Raw genomic sequence first — 18,665 nt, forward strand, 5'->3', positions numbered from 1 at the left:
CTATGGATCAATTTTAACTCCCCTGTTGACCAGAAGCCTATAATATAAACAGTCAATTAACACATATGTTGTATGCTATGTATACTATATACGGTATTCTTACAATAAAGTAAGCTAGAGAAAAGAAAATGATATTTAATAAGTCGCAAGGAAGAGAAATATATTTACTATTTATTAGGTGGAAGCAAATCATTATAAAGATCATTCATCCTCGTCTTTATGTTGAGTAGGCTGAAAAGGAGGAAGAAAAGGATGTCTCGGGGTGGCAGAGGCAGAAGGAAATCCACATATAGAAGTGGACCCATGAAGTTCAAACCTGTGCTGTTCAAGGGTCAATTGTATTCAGATTTACCCCCTCTTAAAATGTTTACAAGATTTGACAGAATCTAGATTGTTGAAAGGTATATACTGCAATTATGTCTATGCAGATATCATACACCAGAAGACATTGGGCTACAAAGTGCAATATTTTTTTCCTCCCAAAATTCAAATGTTGACATCTAATCCCAATATGATAGTATTAGGAGGTGGGGTCTTTTACAGGTAATTAGGTAATAAGGGCGACCCCATTGTAAATGAGATTAGTGTGTGGACCTTTACAGGGGGTCCCAGAGAGCCTTCTTTCTGCTATGCGAGGATACAAGAGGAATTCAACAATCTGCAATCTGGAAGATAACCCTCCCAGAACCCAATCATGCTGGCACCCTGATTTTGAACTTTCAACCTCCAGAACTGTGAGACATCAATGTATTTTGTGTAAGTCCCCTAGGCTATAGCATTTTGTTACAGCAGCCTGAACCAACTAAGATAGTTATTGGACATTTGCCTCCATTCAAATATGATCTCCTGGAGGCTAATTAGCGTTAATATTATATTCAGCTTCATTACAGCATGAAAATTTAGCATACAGTAGCATTTCTGTAGATATTTTCTAAATAACTGCCTACGTATGGTACACAGCTTATGTCTTATAATGTCAGAGACAATCTAATAACCTACAAGGCAGTGATCCTTCACAGAATCTTAGGTCTTCTGGCTCCAAATATTTTGAGACCTTCTCTTCCTGAGCCACCCATTGCAAGGCTAGTAGTGAAGGCCGTTTCCCTGTTGGGTCATGTCAATACCACTTTACACAACACTCCAGAGCTAACCCATCTTGCTTGGACTTAAATTAAATAACCTTCAAAGATGAAGTATCACAGGGGGCAAGGTCACAGGGATAGTTATAATTATTTCCTGCAGCTATTGATTTTACACTAATGATCTTAAATGATGCATAGCTCTGGATCTAGCAGTCTCACTCAGAATTGCAGGTGGGGGTGTGAACTTCAGTTCCCACAAGGGACCAGAGCAATTTTGACTGATTTAAACTTGTTGATGGTATTTTCTAACTGTGAAGGAGGATGAAAGTCTGAAACCTGGAGGGTATATGAATGTATAATAAAAAGACAAGAGATTTTGGAGCCGGAAATAATTGAGTTCAAATCACAATTTTTTTATAATTGGTTGTGGATCTTAAGCAAGTAGTTCAACTGCTCTGAGCCTTGATTTCTTTGTCTGTAAAAGGAATGTGTATACTGGGCTTTTTGAAAAAGTAAAGGAGATGGCAACTTTAAATCACTAGGCAATAGTTGCTGCTTCTTTTCTGCTTTTACATCGTTAGACACATATTCCCTTCTTAGAGATATTCGTCTTTTATTTCTTAGAGCACCAAGACCTGTAAGTACCAAATAAATATGTCTCTAATGTTGGTATTAGAGACAATATGGTAAGATTCTCACTTCAGCTACGGTAATATAAAGGGGACGCAGGGTAGAATTCAAACAACTGGGTTTGGGAGCAGATTCTACTTAACTGTGTGACTTTAAGCAACTCTGCAGCCTCTCTGAGTCTCCTGTAATTTATGTGAAAAATATTGACTCTGATATATCCCACCCTGGACTATTTTAATGATAAAAGGGATTAAAAAAATGTAAAAGCATTTGACTTAAAGATAAGTGATATGAAATGCCATTTAAAATATCCAGTAAAGGCTGGGTGCGGTGGCTCACGCCTGTAATCCCAGCACTTTGGGAGGCTGCAGCGGGTGGATTACGAGGTCAGGAGATGGAGACCATCCTGGCTAACACGGTGAAACCCCGCCTCTACTGAAAATACAAAAAATTAGCTGGGCGTGGTGGCAGGCACCTGTAGTCCCAGCTACTCGGGAGGCTGAGGCAGGAGAATGACGTCAACCTGGGAGGCGGAGCTTGCAGTGAGCTGAGACTTTGGCACTGCACTCCAGCCTGGACGATAGAGAGAGACTCCGTCTTAAAAAAAAAAAAAAAAATCCAGGAAATAAACGGTTAGAATACCTGAAGAATCAGGAATGAAGGCATGTTAACAGCTTTGCCAAGAATATTGATTTAAAATTGCTGCTTATAGGTTATGCAGCAGTGTGCACATGCATGGAGGTTCTTGTTTTTTCTTCTTTTCTTTGAAGTCTGAAGACAAAAGAGACCAATACAAGGGGTAGTAGAAATCAAACCTCAAAATTAGAAGATAACACTAAGAAACGCAGTTAGGAAAACAACCGTGAGTCATAGACAGCTCCGCCCCTCTCCCGCAGGCTTCTGCTAATGCAGGTGCACTCCCGGGCACTTTATGCAGAACATTTCATGACGAAAAAAGCTCCTATGTCAAATTGGTATTTTCTCTTTTCATGATTTGTTTTAATTTTGTTTTTTATAGTTTTACAAAGTTTGTATTTTGTTTTATAATTATGTAACTATTTAGTTCAAGTTGAATCTATCAAAACAAGATATATTCAGAGAAATTTAGCTTCTGTTTGTCTCAACCCTGTTTTTTTCTGTTATCAGTAACATTACAATTTTTAATTTTTTAATATAAGCCACTGTAAATTGTATATATTTTTCTTTTTTTAACTTTTGTTTTAAGTTAGGGGTACAAGGGCAGGTTTGTTATATAGATAAACTTGTGTCATGGGGGTTTGCTATACAGATTATTTCATCACCCAAGTCTTAAGCCGAGTATACATTAGTTGTTTTTCCTGATCCTCCCCCTCCTCCCAACCTCCAACCTCTGACAGGCCCCAGAGTATGTTCTTCCCCTCTATGTGTACACGTGTTCTCACCATTAAGTTCCTTCTTATAAGTAAGAACATGAGGTATTGGATCTAGCTTTTAATTTTTCCAATTGTTTCTCAGATTTTTAGATTGACATACTTGCATTGTCATTTTAATTTACTATCTCTGTAATTCATGCATTCATTTACTTGTCTGTTTGTTTTCAACAAAGATGCTTCTGGTATTTACTATATGTACCTCATATGTGCTAGATATAAGAAGACCCATTAAATACTTTCAAGTTGGTTGCATTTATAAGGGTAGTCAGATGCACGAAGAAAGAATGACTAATGGCCAATAGTGAGCACAGAGTAAGAAACTTGGCCCATACCAGGATGTCCTGGAAAGCATTCAGAAGAAAGTGACCCCTAAGTTGAGACCACAGAAGTAGTAGGTCAGGATGGTAATGCTGGAGGTTGTTAAAAAAAATGCTTTCAGGTCATGTTTGAGGATCAGTAAATAATTTTACATAGGTAAAACAGTGTTGAGGTAGGGAGAAGAAGGGGAAGATAAATAGCAGGACAGAATGTGATTAATTATAAGCTTCCATGGGGTGGACACTGTGATGTGTGACCCAGGCCTCCCTCCAGTGACTTCTTTTCCCAGTGTTGAGAGTGCTATTGGCCAATAGCCTTCACTGTCAGTTCCTTCGGGGATTGAATCACTTATAGAGCCACCTTGCCCAAAGTCCTGGAGTAGCCCAAGTGGCCACCCAACTCGGGACTACTCTGAAGGGCCATTCTAGCTCCAGAGCTTCCAATGGAGTTGGCTGAGACTTCTCTGCATTCTACGTTAGGCTCAACTACTCCCTCTGCCCACTGTGACTCCTTTTCCCTCACTGTCAAAGGTTTGACCCCAAGGGCACTCAGCATGTTATAAACATTGTTCAATTTATGGGATTTAGCTCGTGTGGTCCAGCAACCCTCATTTTACAGATAGAAAATTGAGGCTGAGAAAGAAAATCTAAGTTTTGAAATAACTTTGAAAAAAGTTTGAAATTCAGCGATTGGCTGAACAGGTTTTAGAATCTAGGTATTGGCCGGGCATGGTAGCTCACACTTGTAATCCCAGCACTTTGGGATGCCAAGGTGGGTGGAACACCTGAGGTCAGGAGTTCAAGACCAGCCTGACCAACATGGTGAAACACCATCTCTACTAAAAGAAAAAATACACAAATTAGCTGAGCATGTTGGCGGGTGCCTGTAATCCCAGCTACTCTGGAGGCTGAGGCAGGAGAATCACTTGAACATGGGAGGCAGAGGTTGTGGGGAGCTGAGATCCTGCCATTGCACTCCAGCCTGGGAGACAAGAGTGAAAAACTCCATCTCAAAAATAAATAAATAAAATAAAAATAGAATCAAGGTACCTTGGCCCCCAGTTCAGTCTCTTGCTTATAATGCGAATATGTCCATTTGTTTGCAACTTCTATGATTTAAAACTAGAAAACTTTGCAAGTTGATGGTATCTTACCTCACCACTTTCATCTCTTATTACTTTTCCCCATACCTTTTGTGTTTTAGCCACAATAAACTCTTTTCAGTTATATAAGTGTGGGTTATGAGTTTTTTCAGCTACAAATGTATATGTATAATTCTTTAGCTCAAAGTCTCATTCTTCTGCCCATTGGCTGCCTGGGTATACATCTGAAGTAAGATTTTATCCATGGAGGCTTTTTGTCTCCTTTGGGCAGAGTTATATAAAGTTGCTAGCTTTATTGCATCCTCATAATGTACATAACTCTTGCAGAACATATTCTACCCTTTTATTTTCTTGCATATTTCCTTTTTAGGTTAAAAGCTTCAGAAAACCTTGGAAGTTTTTCCTCATCTCTATTTGAATCACTTAGAACAGAAAATAAGGGGAAAAAGCTAATGAAAGAAATAATACATTTGCAAAAGCTTATAGGCATATAAGCTCCCTCAAAATAATTAATGATTGTGTTGATAGTAGTAGTAGCAATTACAGTAATAATGAATATCTGGAAAAGCATAACAACATTAAAGAACTTTGACAAATATTTTGTACTGTTAAGAAATATTATCGAAAATGTGGAAAAATGCACTAAAGGATGACTCTATGTCTTTTCAAAATTTTACTGGAGTATTGTCTAACAGGTCTGCTTAAGGATCATTTAGTTTTCTAGCTTAATGCACTTTTGATTGACATACTATTTTCTATTGATTAGAACCATGGCTCTGTAAAATTATATGTTTTGAGATGTATTTTTCTGGTAGGCATGCAAATTACTTCTGTTCAGTAGAAATGATAACTGTAAAAGTTATGGATTTATTCTCCCTGTAGTATTTTTTTTCCAACTTTTATTTTAGGTTCAGTAGGTACATGTGCAGGTTTGTTACATGGGTAAATCCACGTTGTTGGAGTTTGGTGTACAAATGACTTTGTCACCCAGGTAGTGAGCATAGTACCCAGTAGGTAGTTTTTCAACCCTTACCCTCCTTCCATCCTCCCCCTCAAGTAAGCTCTGGTGTTTATTGTTCACATCTTTGTGTCCTTGTGTACTGCTCCCACTTATAAGTGAGAATGTATGGTATTTGGTTTTCTGTTTCTGCATTAACTCACTTAGGATAATAGCCTCCAGCTGTATCCATGTTGCTGCAAAGGACATAATTTTATTTTTAATGGCTGCATAGTATTCCATGGTGTATATGTACCACATTTTATTTATCCACTTCACTGTCAGTGGGCATCTAGGATGATTCCATGTCTTTGCTATTGTGAATAGTGCTGTGATGAAAATATGAATGTGTATGTCTTTTTGGTAGAATGATTTACATTCCTTTGGGTACATACCCAGTAATGGGAGTGCTGCTTTGAGTGGTAGTTCTGTTTTAAGTTCTTTGAGAAATCTCCAAACGGCCTTCCACAGGGGCTGAACTACTTTACATTCCTACCAGCTCTATATAAGCATTTCCTTTTTTTTTTTTCCACAATCTAACCAACATCTGTTATTTCTGACTTCTTTTTTTCAATTTCTATTTTAAGGTCTGGCGTGCATGTGTATGTTCATTGCAGCAATACTTACAATAACAAAGACATGGAATCAACCCAAATGACCATCAATGATAAACTGGATGAAGAAAATGTGGTACATATATACAGTAGAATACTATGCAGCCATAAAAAGGAATGAGATCATGTCCTTTGCATGGACATGGGTGGAGCTGGAAGCCATTATCCTTAGCAAACTAACACAGGAACAGAAAACCAAACACCACATTTTCTCACTTATAAGTGCAAGCTGAACGGTGAGAACATGTGGACGCATGGTGGGGTGGGGAAGCAACACACACTGGGGCCTGTTCGGGGGGAGGCAGGGAGGGTATCAGGAAGAATAGGTAATGCATCCTGGGTTTAATACCTAGGGGATGGTTTGATCTGTGCAGCAAACGACCATGGCACTCATTTCCTTATGTAACAAACTTGCGCGTCATGCACATGTAATCCCTGTAGTAATCTTACTTCAGCAATGTTTTTCAGTGCCTGTATTTCCTAATTTTCTCTAAGTCTCCTTTGAGCAAGCTTTACAATATTCTGCTACTTACCCTATTTATGAGTTAAATAAACCTTTGACGTGTGCTCACTCTATGTTTGTATAAAAGGCATGTTTTTCATTTCTTGAAAAATTATGTTTTGATGTGAATTGGGTAAAATAAAAGTAGCTAACCAATTTTACCTAATGGGAAACTAAGATTTAGGAGTTGACTTACTCAGTACGAGTTCTTACTACTATGTGGTGGTAGCAAGTTTCAAGTCCAAGTTTCTTGACTTCAGAACTTGTGCTGTGAACAGGAGAATCTTAGCTCTGACTGGGAATGTGTCAAATGGTGAGAAGGAAGTTCTCAGAAGGGAGGTGTAAGAGTATTGAAAAATACATGTTGTGGAGTGTGTAGTTTTGCCAGTCATTGGTCCTGATAAATAACCTAAGAAATGTTTCAGAGTTACTTTCTCTCCATTGTCTGTAAATTTTAAGTCTTCCACCACTACCGTGGTGCTGAAACTTAGCAATTTTCTATACCCATTCTAACAAGGAATCTCGGCAAGTATGAGTGTTAACATGAATGTAAGAAAAGAGAGGGAGAAAAAGAAAGAGAAAGGAAGGCCTATGATCTGACTCCCCTAAAAAATGTATTTCTATTGCTCTTACTGTTTTTCCCTATGGGATATTTCTGTGAATGACATAGAAAACAAGTTAGTGTTTTGTAAAAGAGATTCGTTGATGATGTGCTGGGGTAACACTGACAGAGAGATCCTAAATCAATTCAGCGTCTTTTTTTTTCTTTTGAGAAATGATGCCTTTATGATATTAGCTCTGTTACCTGAGAAAAACAGATCTGTGTGATTTATTTTATTAGATCTTTGATCTGACTGCAGAGATTTATGTTTGTTAAACTTATTCCCTGGGAATGAAGGTTAGACTACAAAAGAAGTCTAAGATGTTTATGTAATTAATATTAGATAAGTGTTATGTGCCTTTAGAAATATGGAAATAACTTTTCTTTCCAAGTAGCCCAACATAATTTCACATCATTTCACATGCATTTCATTAGTATCCACTATGTAGAAGGTGCTACAGAGAGCATCAACTTCATGCCTTATGCCTCATGAGCCTTATGAGGTATTTTAAAGATGGCATTTCATTTAATCTGGAGAGCAATATCATGAAATAGTGGGGAGCAATTCCACTTGAGCAATGATAGAACTAAGACTCAGGGTGTTTAAATACCTTATGCAGGATTATAAAACTGGGAAGTGATTACTCTGACATGCATGTATCTGCTACCAAGCCTGGGAAGGCTCACATCTCCCTGTTCTGTGAATTAAGAATTGGGAGGAAAGCCCATGGAGAGAAGGAAGGGGAATGTGTCATCCTAACATATCATATTAGCTGAAATTAACTAATGAAAAAACATGGTGAAAGGTTGTATTCTCACATCCTGATCTGTCTCCAAACACAACTAGGTTCCTTTCTGTGTATTAATAGATACTTACATAATGATCGTCTATTTTCTCTCTCATTATGCATAGCTGAAATGCCCAATATGTGCCAGCCAAAGTGAAATAATGGAAGTTATGTAGAAGAAGTTCAGAGAAAGAATAAGGAAGTAATTTGGTAGAACACATGAAAACAATATAACACAAATGCATTGGAAATAAAGGGTAGAGAGAAATATGCCAGCAAATTATAACCCAAACAAATATGCTATAGCAATATTAATAATAGATAAAATAAAACTAAAAGGAAATGTATTTGCACAAGGAACAATATTTTATGCTGACAAAAGGAATGCCTAGTTTATCATCAAAATGATCTGAAACTTAATATAAGATTAAATAAACCTAAAGAAACAAATACAGGACACATGAAGATAAATTAACAGATACAGTGAGGGATTAAACACACACACCCTGGGAACCTGATCAAGCAGAAAACAATGTCACTAAACAGATATATAATTTCAATTTCATAATTAGTAGTATGATATAAAAGATGTAGAAACTACTCCCTAATACCCTCCACCCCCAAATACTGACATATGTGAATTAAATCAGTGTAGTGCTGATACAATAATAGACTCCATTTGGAACAAAGTAGAGAACTGAGAACCCACATGTATCAGGAAACTTGCTATATAATGGCAGCGACCCAGCAGTTTAAAGGGAAACAGGTATATTTAAATACTGGCACTTAGAAATTTGGCTTTCAATTTTGGAAAAATAATTAAATTGGTACTTACTTTACATATGAGAAAAATATGTATATTTTAGATGGGTTAAAAATCAGAGCGTGGAAAATGAAACAAACAAAAAAGCCAGAACCTTATAAACTTTTAGAAAGATTTGGAACAGAACTTAAGTTTGACTTCAGATATGAAAGCATTCATTGAATAACAAACAGAAAGCATAGAGCATGAAAGAAAGGATTTACAAATTCGATTACTCAATTTTGGATAACACGTTTGCAAACCTTTAACAGGCAAAACATTAGTATTTAGAACATGTAGTGCAAATAAATAATAGCAAACAGCTCAATAGAAAAGCACAAGTTATTTAAACAAGAAATACACAGAAGGGCTAAAAAATTGTTCAATAAATGTATGAAAAATGTTCAAACTTACTGGAAATAAGATAAAAATATGAGAGGCTATTTTTCATCTAGTTTATCAAAAATATACATTTCTGATTATTTGGGTATTGAGGAGGATGTTGAGAAACAGCAACTTACACTACAGGTAAAGTGCAAACCACGGAGACAGCAAATGAAGTACAGTATATGTGGTGTAGTAGGCTGAAGAATTGTCCACCAAACAATATCCACATTCTATTTTCAAGAACCTAGGAATGTTACCTTACATGGCATAAGGGACTTGGATGTGATTAGTTTAAAAATTTTGGTGTGGAAACATTCTTCTGGATCATCTGAGTAAGGCTGATACAATCACAGGAGTCTTTTAATCCTATACATTTCCCTAGATATCTATGGGAATTATATAGAAAATCCTGTAAAATTGTTTATTTTAACAAATTCATTTTCTTAAAGTTCTAGAGCCCAAAAGTTTAAAGTCAGTTTCTCTGAACTAAGGACAAAGTGTCAGTAGGGCCGGTTCCTTGTGGAGGCTCTCAGGAAAAGATCTGTTTCCTTGCCCTTTTCAGCTTCTGTAGAGCCACCTGCCTTGCTGGCTCATGACCTCTGCTTCACACCATTCCAACCTCCTGCCTCCATTGTTACCTCTCCTGCTTTCTTCTTTGACTTCTTCCCTCCTTCTTTTTGCTAAGCAGATCAAAGAGATTGTCACTGTTCAGTCTGCTATAACAAAATACCTTAGACTAGGCAATTTGTAAACAATTGCAATTTAATGCTCAATAGCTGTTCTGGAGGCTGAGAACTCTGAGATCAAGGATCCAGAGGTTGAGGGGCTGGTGAGGGTCCATTCCTTGAAGATAGATGGTCCCTTCTTGTGTCTTCACATGGTTGGAGGTGGTGGCCACACTCCCTCTGGCATCTTTTATAAGGGCATTAATCCTATTTGCCAGGGCTTCACCCTCATGACCTAGTCACCTTTTGAAGGCCCCAGCTCTGAATACCAACACATTGCGGATTAGATTTTAACACATGAGTTTTGGAAGGATACAACATTCAGACTATGGCAGAGATAATGTATGTACATGTAACTATCCATGACTGGCTTATAGTAGAAAATTTAAAAATGTTGCTATTAGTGTTTCTGTATTATCTCTACATTTCCACTATGATAAAGGAGGGAAGAAAAACAGTTCATTCACACAACAAATAAGGATAGAAATGAAGGGTATGGAATGGAAAAGTACTATATCTAGAGTGAATAAACTTTATATATATAGGACTGGTATATATGTGTGTGTGTGTGTGTGTGTGTGTATACATGTATATATATATACACAGACACACACACATCTAGTATATATACGTAACATACTATCTCTCTCACGCTCTCTATATAGTTGTACATATGGACTAAGCAAGCTTGTAAAGGAATTAAAATTTTAGAGGAATTTAAATTTTAGGTATACATTGGAATAGGCCAAGGGGATAGAGATTCTTGAGCATTCTTCTATCTCCTTTGCAGCTATTCCTAATAAAAAGAAAATAAACTCTAGGCAAATCTTGGACACATTTATTGACCAGAAGGATGGTTGTCTATGTTAAAATTAAAATCTTCTGGCTCATTTTCCTTTTCCATGCATGTGTCCTGGGTAATAAGATGATCTATAAATTTGGTCTTTATCATCTAAACCAAGACACCTTTAAAAGGAAAAGAAGCACTATTAAAAATTGTAGTGAGCAACAATTGCAACTGGGATTATCTCAGGCATATCAGAATGTATAGTCACCATATCTATGTGAAGATATTTGTATTTTTTTGCACGTGCCCAACTTATACCTGTCTTTCACCAAGGCTGCCTGTCCAGCTTTCTTTTTTTCTTCTGATGTCCATTTATTCCCCTGGATTGCTGTAATGTATTGATATTTGTGTATATACCCAGAAGAAAGGATAAAACCTCTAGACCTGGACTCTATCCTGGCTTACCAAAATGTTCTTCATAGGACAACCTAGATAATGATAGAGTGCTTCTATTGCCTTCGACACTATATATTCCTATTTTGAGAACACCATAGGGACACAGATAATTTATTCTGTACTGCATAGAATAATTGCAAATATCTCTTGCTCTCCTGACCTCAAATGGCATCTGAATACCATGGAAACCATTCATTTCAACCTATCAGAATAGGCGCTAAGCTTTCCTACTAAATATTAGTACATCTAACTTAAGTCTAAATATTGCTCCATGTCTCTCCTTTATTTTATATGTGTGTATAGTATACATAATTATAATGATAAACACATATATAATATGTATATGCATGCATATATACATGCATGTGTATGTGTGGGGATGGATCATCTTCCTGTTCATTGCAATTTTTTTTTATTTTTCCTGCTTGAATTATTCTCAATGGTTCATTTATCCATCTATCCACCCATACATCCATTTATGGTATGAACAAATTTTATCTTCTTTTCTTTCACTCTGGCAAAGATCATATTTTTAACATCATTTTTACTTCTTCACAGACATTTTCATTTAGAAAGATATTGCTAGCAATTACTTTAGAAAGACGGTGTGACAGAAACAACAAAGTCGAGACAGTTACTACTTAAGATATGTGACTGAATTCCTGAGGTGCTAGAATCTGATTCGCGGTATCTGATTCCCTTTCTAAAATGGTAAAAGGAATTTTGTTGTTTTCTTGTTTTTGGCTGTCTGTTTTTGAAAGGGAAAGAATATCTCACATCATCTTGTTCTGATCAATAACATAATAAAATCACATTTCTGAAATCTTCAAAGTTTGTATTAAATACTTCTTTCCAGCAGATTCCTGTGTGTTTTAGATTCTTCCAGAATACTTACTGAATGCTTTATATAGACCAGCAGGGTCTTCAGCACTGTAGTAACAACAGGAACTGAATAGATTCCACCTGTGCCCTCAAGGAACTAGGAGTTCAGTGGAGATGAGAGAAAAATCAATAGAAAATAGTAACTTAGATGTGGGCTAGAGAAGAAGTACCTAACCAAAGATGGGTTAGGGAATGCAGAGGTTAGAGAAAGATTTCTTGAGAATTTACTGCCTTTGTTTTTGAAGGAAAGGTCTCAGTCTTAGTGGACAGTAAACAAGAAAGCAAGCAAGCAAACCAACCTTCCATGGTCATAGTATGATAGTCTGTACTCACAAAGGGTTAGAAAACCAGTTCAGATAGTATGTGTTTCCTCCCACTAAATTTTTTTTTTGCTTAGATACAAACTACTCTTTCAAATTTGAGGTTGGATTATAGGTCCCTGCATCATGCTCTTTGTCAGAGAAGCCCCAGAGACACAGCTGTAGCCCTGCAGATCTCCCTAGTCCATTGATTGCCCTTTCAGCACCAGCACACTCTGGAAGGGATGAGAAGTTACATTATTCTATGGTAATTAGTCAGTTTTCCTTAGGGCAGGTAGGGGTGGGAGGGTCTTTGATTCCTATTTTCAGATGTATTCAGGTCTGTAAACTCTAAAGGACAATATGCGATTGGATTTTCCTACTCAGGTTTGGCCTCTTGAGCTTGGCTTCATCCAAGGCTACTTTAGGATAACGTTTCCTACTTATGTGAAGAGCCATATGTCCCTGACAGGATTAAAACTTATTAGTACGGGCTGGGTGCAGTGGCTTGCACCTGTAATCTCAGCACTTCGGGAGGCCGAGACGGATCACCTGAGGTCAGGAGTTTGAGACCAACCTGGTCAACATGGTGAAACCTGGTCTCTATTAAAAATATGAAAAATAGATGGCTGTGGTGATGGGCACCTGTAATCACAGCTACTTGGGAGGCTAAGGCAGGAGAATCGCTTGAACCCTGGAGACGGAGGTTGCAGTCAGCTGAGATCGTGTCATTGCACTCCAGTCTGGGTGACAGAGACTCCATCTCAAAAAAACAAACAAACAAACAAACAAACAAAAAACCACCTTACTAGTATAAGCTCTAGAAAACAAACACAATGTGAAACTATTTTTTCAAGCAGCAGGGGGGCTCCAAATTCCCATTAGTCTTCTGCACAGATTTGTTTTTTATTAAATATATATTACTGTATAATATACAATAATAACCAATATTTTGCACTCTAATTTGCAATATCCACAGAGCTTCCATCTCAGTGATTTCATGTGACATTTCATAGCACCCTGGGAATAAGGATTTCCTACTGCATTTTCCAACTGAGGAGACTGGAGCTCAAAGAAAACAACCAAACAGCTCAATTCCCATAGCGATTTTGTGGTTAACATCTCGAATCTTGGACCCAGGTTCTTTTGAGTCTGCATCCCTCTTCAGTTAGGTATGTCTTTGGTGTAATCCATAATAAGCTAAATAGTAATGATAATTTTATTAGATTATTTTAGTTTATCCTTGAAAGATATTCAAATAAATTTCAGAAAATTTATAATTCTTTTCTTCTCGTGATCCTCATTGTGTAAACGTGGCCACTGATAACATATCTTTTCTGGTATTTTCAAAGCTCTTTGGAAGGCATAATCTGCTTTTCTTTATTATTTTAGCATATCTTGTCCCAGCCCCCAAGCTCCTGTGCAGTTTGTATATACACATATAGACAGTGATGTTATTGTTTCTGTGGCAATAGGATTCTCAATGAGAGAGGAAATTAAAAAGCAACAGGTGATGAAAACAAAATGATTATATCTTCTCTGGGCATAAACACTGGCAACACCTGATAATCTTGAAAGACATTTAGGTCTGTCCAGTAAATACTTGTATCTGTCCAATCGAACCATTTTTCATTATTGCCGAAGTAGACGTGACCAGATTTCACATGTAAGTAAATTTAATGCTTGTTAAGAAAATGAATTAGAAAGCTCTGGAAAGGTTACAGAGAGCTATTTTAATTGGCTTTGTTTGGGTTCCTCTTAAAGCTGTGGGACACCCTTTTGCAGCTTCCTTCTGAAAATGTGGCCTCTGGAACTCTCAAAAGCTGCTTCATTATAGCCCAAAGGGGACACCAGCCACTCAGCTTGGCATTTTTATTTGACAACAGGAAAAATCATTACTATGGAAAGCTAACAGACTAGAACCTGGGCTCTCTAATTCTCAAAAGCAAACAAATATTCAGGTTCCTTATGAAGTATGCTCCTATTAAGCAACCTCTCTGAACTGGCAGGGAGTCTAGTCTCAGCACCAAATGTTGGCATAACATTTGTAGTTTATTGCTTTGCCTTCTGATATCATAATTCTCCAATGGTTGTAATGAATTAATATCTCACTGTTTCTATGGTTTGTCAGCAGGAGATAGAAGTTCATGAAGCAGAAGCACAACAGGTGGTGGTTTGTCCTTTAAGCAAGTACTCAATAGTTAAGGCTGATCTCTTTGGCTCTTCACTGGGAGCAGAAAAAGAAGTACTCTGTTGCATGTTCTTTCTATATCCTATTTTATTTTACTAGTCATAGCAAAGTTTAATAGTGGTTTTTAGTATTCTTGTTTTAGAGATGAAGACACTGAGGTTCGGAGAGTGTCACTGAGGTTTAGGTTATATGACTAATGTCACCCAGCCAAAGACAAGGCTGAACGTTGAACTGTAGTCTTTGTCATTCTTAGGAACGTGTGTCTTCTTAGTGCAGGAAATAACTGTAATAAACCTAATTCTTACATCAGGCTCTGTTCAGTGACTCCTTCTGGCACTTATATACTTTATTGCAGTTAAAATAGGCAACATATGTGTCCTTGTATCAGTTATTTGTGTTTAGGAGGATGTTAAATATAATGTTCAACTGTTTGAATGGAATGAAATTGATTAGTTCACTCAAGTAGCTAGGAAAACCAAGACTTTTTCAGTAGAGAAAAGAAAGAGGGGCTAGGCGCAGTGGCTCATGCCTCTAATCCCAGCGCTTTGGGAGGCCGAGGCAGGTGGAACACCTGAGGTCAGGAGTTCAATACCAGCCTGAACAACATGGTGAAACCCTGTCTCTACTAAAAATACAAAAAGTGGCCGGGCATGGTGCCATGCCCCTGTAATCCCAGCTACTCAGGAGGCTGAGGCAGGAGAAACACTTGAACCTGGGAGGCAGAGGTTGCAGTGAGCTGAGATGGCACCACTGCACTCCAGCCTGGGCAACAGAGCAACACTCCATCTCAAAAAAAAAAAAAAAAAAAAAAAAAAGAGGGAGAAGGTAATCATTTACAGGTGTAGATACAGCTTTAGTGTGCTTCATTTGTGTTTATTTTGAAAAGTTGTTCTGGACTTCCCATTATACTTAGAAAATAAAATCTGAACTTCATACCAATGCCCATAGGGCACCCTGAGGCCTGACTTCTTTATTCAGTTCCATTGTCATCCCCTGATACTATTAGTTTTGTCTCAAAACTCCAGGCTTTGTGGTCTTTTGAGGGTTTCTAGGCTATACCAGGAGTCTTTTCAATGTTCTTCCTTTTCCTTCTTTTCTTCCTTTCCTTCCTTTCTTCCACTTCCCTTCCTCATATTTTTTCAACAAATATTTGTTGAGAAATTTTATATTCCAGAGAGAAATGCTGAAGATGGAAGAATGGACACAACAGCATTTGCTATCCCTTCGTATGTCTTGAGATCTAGTACAAAGCTTCTGGGACAAGAATATTCGTGCTATGTTTAGGGAGCAGCAAGAGAAGTCACAGTTACTGGAGCAGAGTGACAGATAAAGGGAGAGGTAAGAAAACAGGTATAAAGGGAGTGAAAGACCAGCCCATGGTAAGGAATTTTTTTTTCTTCACTTTCAGTACTTACCATTTTATTCTTCTTGTTTAGCTGTAACTTCATACCCTTAACCAATATCTTCCCATTCACTCCAACCCCAAGTCTTTGGTAAAAATTAAAAATTTAATTCTAAGTGATGGAGGGAAGCAATGGATGTTTTGTGCAGAAAATGGATGCAAACTCTCTGGCTGCTGAACAGAAAATAAAATGTCAGAATGAAAGAGTAGAATCAGAAAGACAATATATGGAATTTGCTATTGTCCAGGTGGAAAATGATGGTAATGTCATTGGGTAGAGATGAAGGTGTTGAGAAGTCGTTGGATCAGGGATATCTTCTGAGGTTAGATCCTACAGGATTTTTGATTCTACCCCAGAAATAATGATTAAGCTTTTTGGCAATAACAAGTAGGTGAATTGTGGTCTTATTTGCCAATACTGGGGAACAAAAATTTGGGGAAAATCATTTTTTTAAGTTGACATTTGTATTAGATATCCAGGTAGTAATGTCAATATGCCATCTGGAATTCAGGGGGAAATTGAGGGTTGCAGTTATATATGGGAGTTGTCAGAATATATCTGATCTTCCACCTTGAGGACTATCTTCCACCTTGAGTGCAAAAGTATGTAAAAACATATATTCCTTGTATGTTTTTACCCTGTATCTTATCTACTTAGCTCTTTTTTATTATTCAGGTATTTGCTTAAGTGTCACCTTTTTAGAAAGGTCTTCCTTGGCTGCACTATACAAAGTGGCCTTCTTTATCCACTTTGTCATATAACCGTGTTTGAGTTTATCTACCCAACTATCTAGCTAGCTATCTCCCTATTTTCTATTATCTATCATTTTATATTTATTTATCATTGTTACTTTTTTTTTTTTTTTTTGAGACAGAGTCTCGCTCTGTCCCCCAGGCTACAGTGCAGTGAGTGGTGCAATCTTGGCTCACTGCAAGCTCCGACTCCCGGGTTCATGCCATTCTCCTGCCTCAGCCTCCCGAGTATCTAGGACTACAGGTGCCCGCCAACACGCCTGGCTGATTTTTTGTATTTTTAGTAGAGATGAGGTTTCTCCATGTTAGCCAGGATGGTCTTGATCTCCTGACCTCGTGGTCTGCCCGTCTCGGCCTCCCAAAGTGCTGGGATTACAGGCGTGAGCCATTGTGAATTTCTCTTCAAAGCACTACGTACCACAAATTTTGTTTTGATAATTTGCTTTCTGGTTGATTATCTAAACTCCCACAAAAATGAGTTCTATGAAGTCATAGACTATGCCTATCTTATTTAGTGTTGCATTCCCAGTGCCTAGCATAGGTCCTACAATAGTAAATGCACACTCAATATCTGTTTACTAATCGAGCATTGTTGAGCTCTGCTGATGGTTCACGCTTCAAGTCCTTGACTCTAGACACTCGCTATGCCAGTTCAGAAAAGCGGGTACTGCATAAGTGGCTTGAAGTTTACCTGCTACCAAAGTATAGAATGGTCCGTTTAATTTGAGGCTGGTATCTTTTGAGGCTTTTCTGGGACAAGGGGACTTCTGTGAAAATCCTCCCACCTCTCTTTAAGCCTAACAACAACCACCTCATTTGCCTAGGCTTACTTCACAGCGTCTTCGGTCTGTCTGTAAGATAGTGATGTAAATAGACAGTAACAATAGAATGTGATAATGGCTAACATAGTGGCTTTCACTCAGTATTTTTGGAAGGTGGAGAAGAGAACATTCCTACCTCTAATTGGGGGTTTCTACTATGACTCACAGGGCGAGTAATGCTTTAGCTAAGCCTCGAATGTCGAGAAGTTTAGCAGGTGAAATTGATCTAACATAGTTCAAAACGTGAATTCTGCACCAAAAGTATATAAATTCAAATCTCAGATCTTCTATTTATAATGTGTAGTCTAGTTCGAGTCACCTGAATTCTCTGGGTCTCTTTTCCCATCCATAACACGGGAATAAAAATACTTAATTTTTGGTGTTTGAGTAAACATTTCAGACGTTAGACATATAGGCTCTAACACTTTGGCTGGTGCATAAACCCTATATATAGTAGCAATGTGGTTGTCATCAATGAACAAAAATGCCAAAGAATAGTTACTTCTGTATAAGCCTTAATTATCTAATACAATGGTACATTCCTCAATGCAGAGAGTTGCTTCCTTCTTCTGTTTAGCACATAGAAGATTTATCTAATATACTTTGCTTTGAATTCCCAGCGTGCTCTCTTAAATTTATTTCACAGCGGAAATAGCAAATATTTTGAAGTCATAATGAACTATATGTAAACAAAGTATTTCCATCATTTCTTATCTGTGGGATCTTGAACAAGATGCTAAACTTTCTAAACTTCAGATTTCTTGTTTGTGAACTGGAAATAATAGTTCATGGCCTTGTTTTGTGAAATTAGATATTCTATAAAATTTGCTAACATAGTACTTAGCACATAATACTTGCTTTCTATATGGTATACGAGTAGTATAGCAGCTTCAGTAATAATAGTAGTAGTAGTTGCGTTGAGATGGAACATTTGACGTCATTCCATATCCTTATCTGTCCAGCAAGAAGTATGTACAGATTCGTTGTGGTATAGACTTATAGTGTTTACCCAAATCTTATGGTTTTTCCTTCTGCACTTCTGAAGTAGTATTACAGTTTCCCACACCCTTGCAATTAGGCAGGGAAAAGTGCTAGCTTTTGTGAGTAAACTGTG

General features: G+C 37.6%; 1 long non-coding RNA gene across 1 annotated transcript in view; it reads left to right on the forward strand.

Annotated features, from left to right (window-relative positions):
- The window catches only part of LOC129007114 (uncharacterized), a 66,926-nt gene extending 51,141 nt beyond the window's left edge, over positions 1-15,785 (forward strand). Inside the window, exons 5-6 of the long non-coding RNA XR_008492238.1 lie at positions 14,519-14,629; positions 15,750-15,785. This is a non-coding gene — a long non-coding RNA (uncharacterized LOC129007114). The remainder of the gene's footprint in view (positions 1-14,518; positions 14,630-15,749) is intronic.
- Positions 15,786-18,665: the final 2,880 nt, after the last annotated feature.

This window comes from Pongo pygmaeus, chromosome 9 (genome assembly GCF_028885625.2).
Source record: "Pongo pygmaeus isolate AG05252 chromosome 9, NHGRI_mPonPyg2-v2.0_pri, whole genome shotgun sequence".
NCBI classification, from domain to species: domain Eukaryota; kingdom Metazoa; phylum Chordata; class Mammalia; order Primates; family Hominidae; genus Pongo; species Pongo pygmaeus.